The 10,561-nt window shown below is 50.1% G+C and overlaps 1 protein-coding gene across 15 annotated transcripts in view; it reads left to right on the top strand.

Moving 5' to 3' along the window:
• ST3GAL4 (ST3 beta-galactoside alpha-2,3-sialyltransferase 4) overlaps positions 1-10,561 on the top strand; it is a 188,024-nt gene that overhangs the window by 1,147 nt on the left and 176,316 nt on the right. For 11 of the 15 annotated variants that reach the window (XR_003093510.1, XR_003093509.1, XM_025201320.1 and 8 more), the window contains exons 1-2: positions 7-381; positions 468-722. The exons of 2 other annotated variants lie outside the window; for them this stretch is intronic. The gene's annotated coding sequence lies outside the window, so the exon portion shown is untranslated. Of the gene's footprint in view, positions 1-6; positions 382-467; positions 723-10,561 lie in introns of those variants that run through there. 2 more of the 15 variants (XM_025201303.1, XM_025201304.1) reach the window with 1 other exon arrangement.

The following is a 10,561-nucleotide window of genomic DNA, read 5'->3' as shown; positions in this document are numbered from 1 at the left end:
GAGGAGCTGACCTGCATGCGGGGCTGGGAGGGAAAGGCTGCGCGACGGGCGGGAGCAGTAGGAGCCGCTGGACATCTTGAGCCATACGTGCGGAAGGAGAGAGTCCCCAGAGCGGCCCGTGGGCTGGGCTTGTCCAGAGGGGTGCACAGGGCCCAGCGCTCGTATCCTCCAGAAAGTTTGTGAAGTGTCCGAGTGGGCTCATTCGCACCCCTAGCAGTCGGGCGCGCTTCTAGATGAGCACCCCGCGTGTGTTGTAGCCTCGTGACAGCACCGATCCTTGCAGCCGTGCAGCTGAGCGGAGCAGCCTGCTGACGTTTGAGAGACTGGGTCTAATGCATGTTGCTTTGGAGTATTTCAGACGCCCTGGTCCATGTGTGCTAGGTGCGTATTGAAAACATGGAACGAACACAAAATAGGACAGATCTAGGTGATCTCAGCCCATCCCTTGTTTCATCCTTCAACTGTAGCTCCTGAGACATCGCCTTAGCTGATAAGTTCTGTGCTTCTGCAGCACCTTCTACCCGAGGATTTCCAAGTGCTTTGCCAAGTATCACTGTGCTTGTGGGGCACGTGAGGCACAGAAAGGAGGAAGGACTGGTGCGAAGCAGCAGCAGGACATCACCAGCTGGGCATGGAACCAGGGTGTCCTGAATCCCAGCAGGACTTCGCCGGTCCTCCGTGCAGCAGCAGGATTGGACTCGTGAGGGAGGTGGCAAAGTGAGGTGAGGAACAGGAAAGGGAAGGCAGCGGCTCATTTGTGAAGTTGGAGCCATCCATTCCCTAGGCCTTGCTAGGCAGTGCTCTGGTTTTGTTTACTTGGAGTTCCTCAATTAAATTAAAAACGGCATGCTGTGGTGCAGGCTGCCCTCATGGGGAGTGATTTATCTTCAGTATGGAGCAAGCCTGGCGTCCTGCCACAGGCTTGTGCATCTTCTGGGACAGCCCAGGAATGTCCACTCATTTGGGCTGTCAGGACCACAGTCCAAGTTGCTGCTCTCCTGGGGAGAATGGCTGGCTCCCCTGCTATGGCTGGCACAGTTGCACCGCTGTAGAGGACATCTACACAAGGCCTTGATTATAGATCAAATACAGCCTGGTCTTGCAGAAGCTTGCCATGCTTTAGGTTTTCTTACTCAATTCTAAAGTTCCTTATGGGAGAAAATAGCTGGGATTTGACTGGAATGAGTATAAAAGAGGAGCTTTTATCATTGAGGCTGCTGGACACAGACAGATCTTGCAGAGTTCTTTGGTTCTTCTCCTCCTAAGCTGGCTGACACAGCCTATCCATCCTTAAATCATCACTTGTACTTCATTGTCAAGGAAGTGCTCTGTAAAATGGCTCCAAAACTGTCTGATGGACTGGGAGCAAGGGGTAAGAAAGGGCTCTGCAGGTCACTGAGTGAAGCATCTGACCTGCAGGGGGCATCATTGGTCTCATTATATTTTCACCATCCTTTCTGTGAGCCGGGGTATGGTGCTCAGTGCTGTACAAAATCCAGAGGAAAATGTCAATTAGGCCTGGGGAGCCTAATTGACACAGGACTAATGGGTTGGAAGAAGCAGGGAAAAGCTTGCTAATTACTCTTGTAGGCACTGGAGGATTAAGATATTCAGGAAATTGGGTAGGAATGAAAGCAGGGAGCAGTGCAGCTGTGTGTGTGTGTGTGTGTGCGTGCGCGTGCATGCCTGCCTGTGCAAGTGTGAGAGAGATGTTGGGGAGGGGCTTGGTGGCAGATACAAGCTTGATGTGAGCTTGCCAAGGGAAAAGGAAGGACTATTTCCCCCTACCCTGTGACACTGGAAGAAGGGGCAGTGTGGAGTAATAGATGAAGACTTGCTTAACCCTGCTTCTGAGCAGTATCAAGGGTGGAAGGGCTCTTGGGAAAGGAGAGGGCTGGATGCACGTGTCCTGGTGCAGGTGACGGGGGGAGCAGGCTCTAATACGGCCTACCGGGTAACTAGATCTGGCCTGTGGCTACCCCTGTGGCACTCTGCATAGGGCCCGGCCCTGCCCTGCCCACTCGCACTGGGGCAGCCTGTGCCGGGTTCCTGCTGGCCTGGGCCCTGCTCAGTGCACCGCTTCTGGCAGGGCTGTTGTCAGTGCAGCTGCAGTTTAGTTCTGCTCTGCACCCCCTTGCCTCCAGTGACAGCTCCTGCTTCTGTTCTTGCCCCGGCATACCACGCTGTGCCGTGCTACTCTGGGCAAGCAGTTTCAGCTCGGAAGGGGGAATCCTTAGCCCTAACCTTCAAAACAGGGCAAGCTGCCAAGACTCAAGATCAAAAGACATTGGTCTGTTCCAAGATCCGCCCCTGCAGGAAAGGAGGCAAGGTGCTTGGAAGCCAAGGTCAGCAGAAGTAAACTATGCCTTGGCCCTCAGGGGAATGGAGGGCACCAAAGCTAAGCCATGTTCACGCACTGCTGGGAGAGGAATGCCAAGTGCAAGGTGCTGGCTGGACAGGGCTCATGTTACTGCATCCCTCCAAGTGCAGCAGGAGGAGGAGGTGCTGCTGGAGGCAGGGGGTCCAGAGCAGCACCTGATTGGCGGCAGCTACATTGGGAACAGCTCGCTGGAAGCTGCTTCTGTCCTTGCTGTGCTGTGCCACATCGTTCTGGGTGGGTTGGCGAGCAGCTTCAGCCAGGTGGCTCCTGTCCCAGTGCTGGGGCTCCAGCTTCAGCTCCTGGGAGTTGGAGCCCTGTGTACTGGGGCAGGAGCCCAGCTGAAGCTGCTCGCCCAGACTGGTGCAGAGCTGCAGGGGCAAGATCAGGAGCAGGAGCCACCACTGGAGGCAGGGGGTCCAGAGCAGCAATGGCTGGGCTGTGGGCACTGGTGCGAGCATGGCATGGGCTGCCCTGGTGTGAATGGGCAGGGCGTGGCCCCATGTAGCGCGCTGCAGGGATAGCATGGACTGCTTACCGGGGCAGGAGAGGGAGATAAGTGGGACAAAAACTCCAGTGGGGTGGAGCAGTGAGGAATCACACAGGCCAGCCAGACTGGGAGCTGGGGCCCCCAGGGAAAGTGGTGGATCCCTGGAAGCTAGAGGTTAAGTTGGCCACTGCCAAACATTTTGTTTAGTCTAGATTTGGAGGGGCTAGTCCCACTGGGAGCTGGGCATGGAGGGAGTGGCCAGATATTCTGTGAAGCTGAGTTGTTCATCTGGGTCTCACAATCCATTTTTGGGCTCTCTAATGAGGGTGCAGCTGTGTGCACCGAAGGCCCTGGCAGGGGTTTGGGAACAGATGGAAAATGAACATTGTAGTTTGAGGTAAACCGAATGGAGCAGAGAGGCATAGTGAGTGTGGGGACAAATGGATGTGGGAAGCAGAGTGGCCTCTTAAGGGTGCTTGGTGATACTTGCAACCCCAAAAGGAAAGCTTGTCCAGATTTAAGCTGACAGGGCTCTGGGAGGCCCAGTAGGGTCCTCTCCCAACACAAACATGAAGCTCTGCCTTAGCAGAGTGCTTTTTGTGTTAAACTTTCCATAATGGTTCTCCCACTGCAAGTGATTCAGGGAATAGTTTGACCTGGGGTACGCTCCCTTCTGGGTGACCAGGCCCTTCTCCAAGCTCACAGTGCCCTTTCCCTTAGTAGGAGTGTGAGGAAGTCAGGCCTGGTGAAAGGTGTCGGACTCCTGGCTCTGGACTGAGGGAATGGGATGAGGAGGAACCATGAGTTCGAGAGCAGAGAGTCCCGAGATGCTGGCATTTGGGAGCAGCCAGAGCTGCAACAATCCCTTGCAGTCCTTAGCAGTGTGGGGACAGGGCAGTGTAGGACACTTTTCTTATTACCCTGAGGACCTTTTTCTGCAACTGCTGGAGCTATGGGGTTGGCAGCAATAGCAATGTCCCCTACTGATCCCTGTAGGATTGTGGGCAAGATCTGCGGTCTGCCATGGTCTGTCTTTGATTAGCCCCAGCATCTTTTGTGGTGAGATCTGACTAGAACAGGGGTTGGCAACCCCTGGCATGCATGCCAGAGCATGGCATGCAATGGCATTTTCCTTAGCATGTGTGCCTTGTGGTAGATGGTTGGGAAGGGGCTGGGGCTGGGGCTGTGCTGCCACAACAAGGACCAGGCCTCTTGTACCTCCCCCACCATCTGCCCGGAGGCACATGTGCACCTGCTGCCAGCATGGAACTGGGCCGGGGCTCTGCAAACCTTGGTGCAGAAGCTTGCAGCCTCCTGGCTGCCTGCCACAGGCAGTCTGGGCTCTGGGCAGGCCTCTGCTGTCTGCCATGGCTGCTCTCAGTGGGCAGCAAGGAGGTTGCAAACTACTTCACTGAGGTCTGCGGAGTCCCAGCCTGGCTTGTTGCTGGCAATGGGTGCACATGTCCTTCCAGGCAGATGGTGGGGAAGGGGCTGGGGCTGCATTGACCCAGCAAAAGTTGAGCCCCTTGTGGCTCCCCCACTGTCTGCCCCTGGCATGCCAACTTCTTGCAAGTCGAGGTTGAAGCATGTGTTTTGGTGCTCTGTCCAAAAACATTGCTGGCCCCAGGACTAGAACAAGAATGCTGCTCGTGGTGCAGTGCACTCTCTTCTCAGTTGCTGTTTGGCTGTGGTTTTCTAGTTGAAGCTAAGCCTCTTCCTGTTTGGTGGTGGCAATAGCCTTGCGCTTTGCATGCAACCACTCTCTGTCCTCACTCAGGGCAGCAAACTCACCCCTGTAGTCAGCCTGCCCTCGTGGGGTTCAAGCACACTCCATCACAGGAGGTCACCTGCACTCAGGCAGAAAGGGGCAAGCATGCACACTGCCTTCCATGGTGAGGTGGGACCTGCTCCCATACAAAACAAACTGAGGAAAAAAACTGACGTGCTTCTGAGTCAGGTGTTTAAGTGCTGTGGCTTTTATGTGCAGACCCTGAGGCAGTTTGAAATGCTTGAATGCAAATTCTGTTGACTGCAGCATTCGCTGGTGGTTGGAGCAAAGCTTCAGGAGTCTTGGCTGCGTTCTGTCACAGGCCTACTTTGCAATGCAGTTACTTGGATGTCCGGTTTCTGACTGTCTTCATCTGGTGGTGTTTGGGCCAGTGTTTGTGGGACTCCCACTTCCCTAGTAATGCCAACATCTTGGAAAAATCACCTTGCTCATTTGGGCGTCTATATAAAGATGCAGGAAGAGCTCCGTTCAGGTGCCTCTGGAAAACTCTTGGCCTTTGTCTTTGTGCCTTATGGTTAATCAGTGCAGTGATAAGAATACCTGGGTCCAGCAGCCATAAGATTCCTATTGTTGCTGCTACCTGTGGGAGACTTCTTGGTAGTGCTTCATTTGAAAGAGGCTTGTAGTTAGGAACTGAGCTGGGCAAAGCTCGGTTTTCCCTTGGCATTTCTTTGTGCAGATGTTTCCTTATTTCCATGGTAAGAATGGGACCAGCTCCTCAGTGGAAATGGAGTCAAGGCTGTGCTGCCCCAGGCTGTGCTTGGGATAGTGTGAAACATGCAGTTTGCCTGGATGCCACATGCACTGAATCGGGGACCACTGTGATTAAAAATGCCCATGCCCTGTCTCAACTGGTGCTCGGTGGGTAGCTGGTGTGCAGAGCCTGCTGGTCACTGTTCCTCTATGTTCTTTTGTGGCTGATCCACACGGGTCCTGTGCTCTCCTCCTCCCACCTAAAAAGGACTTCCTCCTTTTGCCCCATGTGTAGAGCTCTGTCTCCAGGGTCCTGGGAACTAACCCAGCCAGCTCCTCTGGATAACGATGGGTATAGAAACAGAGTCTTGAAAAGACAGCTTTGGTGGCATTGGGTGCATGGAATAAGGTTTGCAGAGGCAGGAAGGCTATGTATGCTCTTAGTTGCTGGAAAGGCACTCCAGTCTTATATATGGATGCATATGTGGACGTGCTGAAATGATGATAGCCTTGGGAACGCACTGAGTGGCACTCACCGTTTCTTTTTACCTTAGCAAATCATTAAAGATTAGCTAATGAATTTCCAGAAATCCAACTTTAAAAAGTGCCACTGGATTTTCCTTTCTTTTCTGCTGGGCAGCTCTTCTGGGATCTCTGCAGCCAGAGCTCTTTCAAATAGAGGCTTTCAAGAAAAGAGATTATGCAGACTTGTCAACTTTGCTCTCACTTGGGCTTTAACCTGCAAGCAACCTTTTCTGCTTTAAGTCAGGCACCTCAGGGCTCCCAGGGCATGTGGCTGAAAGCCTTTTGAGCTCCAGTTTAAAAGACAATAACTCACTCTTTTTCTCTGCCTGAAGGGTAAATCTGATTATGTTACCACATGCATAGAACTTTCTCTGAGTTAAAAGAATGAGTAAATAGTTGATTATAAACTTTGAACTGTTGCTTCTTCTGCTAACTCCTTGCTTAATTTGGGGTAACACTTTGACAGTGATAATCCAAATAAGAAATGCTTCTAGGACCTGGCACGGACGTACCAGCACTATTATGGAAAAGCTGCTGCATGAGAAAAGGTCTCTTGGTTCAGTTTCTTGTTTAATTTCTAACCAAGCTTGATCACAAGGGCACATTCTTGCCTTGAATGTGTGTCTTTGTTGTGACTGACTGGACTAAAATTGGCCTATTTCTATGCCCTCTGGTCTGAGCAATGGGTCTGAATGCATCTTGTTTGTATACAGTCTTGTAGGCCACAAACAGATGTTGCACTTCTCCTGGGATAAGCTTTTTTATCCCAGGACAAAGTACATTTGTTCATATGTCTATGTCCATGGTCCTGGGATAAATCCTAAAAATGTTCACAGGGTAAGAAGTACCAGCAGGCTATCCTGGAACATTACACAGTGTGTCTGAACAGTTATCTTGGATTGAATCAATGGTAGAAAAGTGTCAGTGTATTCAGTCACTCCTTCTTTCTCTTTAGCAATCCCTCGCGGTCAAGGATGATTGTCTTCCATGATTGTCTTATCTGTATCTGTGGGTACGAAGACGGCTGTTGGCCGATCTGGGATCCACAGGCTCTGCTGCAACTTGGGCATGTGTTTCCATGCCTGGTGGGTGGCTCTGGCTTCTTGATTCAGTCCGTGACGCACTGTTTCTGTCACTCCTGCTTTTCTATCTCCTGTTGTTGTCATAAGGTTTCAAAGTACTGGCATCCTCGCAGCAGACCCTTCTTTTGTTTGGACCAGTCCTGGGTGATCGTTTCCCACAAATTGATGTCACTGTCTTTTTTCAAGTTGGCCTTGAGGATGTCCTTGAAGTGTTGTCTCTGCCTTTCTCTTGAGCATATGCCTTGACTGAGCTTGGGGGGAATAAAACTTGCTTTGGGAGTCTGGAGTCAGATGTCTGGATGATGTGGCCAGCCCAGCAGAGCTGATGTTGGATGATCACTGCCTTGATGCTCATGGTGTTTGCTTGCGAGAAGATGCTGTTGTTGGTGCTTCTATCTTCCCACTGGATTTGAAGGATCTTTTGCAGGCAGCGTTGATGGTACTTCTCCAATGACTTGAGGTGTCTCCTGTATGTTATCCATGTCTCAGCTCTGTATAGTAATGTGGGGATCACAATTGGTTGATTAAACCATGAGCTTGGTTTTGGATCTGATGTTGTGATCTTTGAACACCTGTTTCCTGAGACCTCCGAAAACTGCACTTGCACGTTTGAGGCGATGTTAGATTTCTTTGTTAATGTCAGCCTTCTGCGAGAGATGGTTTCTGAGGTATGGGAAGTACTCGGTGTTCTCCAGAATCTCACCTTGAATCTGAATTACTGGAGCTGGGGACTGTTTATTAAGAGCTTGTTGATTGAGGACCTTAAATCTTCTGAACATTAAGTATGAATCCCATTTTCTTGTATGCCTCAGTAAAGTGGTCAATGATTGCCTGAAGTTCTGCTTCCAAGTGAACAGAGACTACAAGTGCATCATCAGCGTACTGGAGCTCTATTGATTAAGTTTGGAGTGGTCTTGGTTTTAGCCTGGAGTTGGCTGAGATTTAAACAGTTTACCATCCATTCAGTATTTTAGCTTCACTCTGACTGGAAGTTTGTTGATGGTTAGATGTAGCATCATGGTAAGGAACATCGAGAAGAGTTGGAGCAATGTCGCAGACTTGCTTAACTCCTGTCTTAACCTCAAAGGGATCTGTGATAGATCTGCTACTGAGAACCACCGCTCACATACCATCATGGAGCGGGCAAAGAATGGTGATGAATTTTGATGGGCATCTGTACTTCAGAAGGACCTTGCACAGCACATCTCAGTTGACAAGAGTTGAAGGCACTCACTTAACCCTGATTAGAAGGGCAGTGTGTGTACTCATCAATCCCAGGACATTTCTGTTCCGGGGCAAGCACAGGCACAGTATGTCCAGGAACAAGTACAGCATCTGTTCCTAGTAGTGTCTTAGTTTCCCTCCTTTGATTCATTCCTTCTTGAAACCTCTTCTCTCACTGGGAGTCATTTGAAGTTGCTGCTTCCATGCGGAGGTATGTGAGTATTTACAAAGGCTGCCTGAACTGCAAGCAGAAACAATGTCCTGAGTGGGAGACCTTGAGACCCTTTTTCCGGCTGAATCCCCTCTGTTTAGGCAGCCCTTAAATCATTTTTGTTTTTCTTGTTTTCTCTGGTGAGTGGCTCGGTATGACTTGCTTTCCAAGTGGTGTTTCATTTGCTCGCCGCTGCTTTTTGCTCTGATTGCCTCAAACCATGTTCATCCCATTGGCCTCAAGGCTTTCTCCTTGCCATCGATCCCCTAGTACATATTTTTACGGATGATATGCAAAATTAACACTGTTCAGTATGCAACCACCTATGCGTGATTCACAAGATAAACCTAGAGATTTCAAGCAGGACTCTATAGGTGACCTGTTGAGGGCTTTCTGAAATCTTTGCAACTGAAGAACTGCTATGTTATTTTTCTATAATGAGCGAAAACTAAGAGCTCGTATATAAAAAAACCAAACGAGCGAAACCTAAGAGCTTGTATATTCTGAGAGGGGCTTTGAGTCCTAAAAGGCTGAGTACCACTGTTTCTAGCACCTACTGCACTTCTGCTTGTGGATCAGCAACTCTTATTCCTTTCTGCTCTTGTCTCCATCATTGGCATACAGAGCTTGGAAGGTGCTCTTGGTATAAGACAGCTCCTTAGCTTGGGCTGGCTGGGATGAATTTGGTGCCTGCTTCTTGGGAACTCTTTGAGCTGTCTCATGCAACAAAAGGCCCGTAATATTTTGTTTCCTATGGCAATGTTGTGCAATAGAATTTATTGTAAAACACTAGTGCAGCACAACCCTATTTATCAGATCTCTTCCAAACTGCTGTTCGGCTTCACTTCCCAGCAGCCACGTGAATTCCTCCCTGTTTATCCAAGGTCCTGGATCTTTTCCCTGTGAAGTTCGGGAGGTCTCCAAACAACTTGTGGCTGTTTTGTGTGGCTGGATTTATTCATGAACTGTTGAGTTCCCCCCCGGTTTGGGGATCGAGTGTATTTGGGTTTGGGGTGGCACATCAAGCAAGAAAGCTGCAAAGTCAACATCTGTCTGAAAGGAGATGAAGCAGTGCCCGATCCAGTCTCCTCTCTGAAACATCCCATACTGGTGGTACAAGGGTGACAAGTGTCTAGAGCAGGCAAAAGTAGATCACAGGTACGAAGGGAACTGGTTCTGTGTTGGAAGGAGTAACCAGCTGTCTCAGGATGGATCTCTTTACTCTGGACAGGTGCAGACCTGGTTAAAGTAGATGGGTGTGTTGAGCACCCTGTTTTTTAGGCTACATGGAAAAAAACCTTCAGGCACTTTAGTAAAATATCTTGAAACCATGATCACTCCCAAGGCAAATGGCAAGAGGGGTAGAGGTGTCCCATGAGCACAGGCACTGGGGCTAGGGGATAGATGGCAGGCTGCATGTGTAGAAGGAGCAGGAAGCTGAGGGATGTGGTAGCAATGTCATGAGAAGAGCTGTGGGGAATGCTGACGAAACAGATTTTTGCTTGAAAATGCTGATTCATTAAAATTCACCATCTTGATGAACTGTGAATGAGCTGCAGGTAGGTTCCTTGCTTTGCATCTTCCCAGTTTCCCTGGCAGATTGCTCAGGAGCCTGGGCTGCTCGCTCCCACAGCTCTGGGACATTCCCACAACACAGACTGCCTGTAGGTTGGGGGATCCTAGGGCTTCTAGGCTCCTTGCTGTAGAGTTCAGTGCTTGGGACTGCCTCTTCTGGGGCTCCAGGGCAGAAAGGCTGGGAAAAACCTTTTAAGTAGCATTCCTTGACACTGAATGGGTTGGGACGAAGGGCTTGGGAGGTCCTGATGGAAGAAACAAGGTTTTATGAGCATTTCCTGTAAGTAGACAGGTCTGATGGTATACAAGACATGTCATTCCCCTTTCTGATGGACGCAACCTCGCAAAGCCTCAGATACTGTCCAAGAACTTAAGTTATGGAACAATGCTAACTTGTGCAGTAACCTTGGAGGGAACGTGGAGGAGGAAAGACAGCAGAAGGAGGTCAATTTTGGGTAAATGCTATTTCACTTCACCTGCCTACATGGTGTGTGCATAGCTGCCTACCTGCAGTCCTGGGCACTTTTGCACAATTTTGGATTCAGCTTGGCTCATGTTAGCCTACTGAGCATGCTTTGTGGTGCTGTGTTCCCTC

This window comes from Alligator sinensis, unplaced genomic scaffold (assembly GCF_000455745.1).
Source record: "Alligator sinensis unplaced genomic scaffold, ASM45574v1 scaffold760_1, whole genome shotgun sequence".
Taxonomy (NCBI): Eukaryota; Metazoa; Chordata; order Crocodylia; family Alligatoridae; genus Alligator; species Alligator sinensis.
Note: the sequence above shows the minus strand (reverse complement) of the source record. Positions and strands in the feature narration are given on the sequence as shown.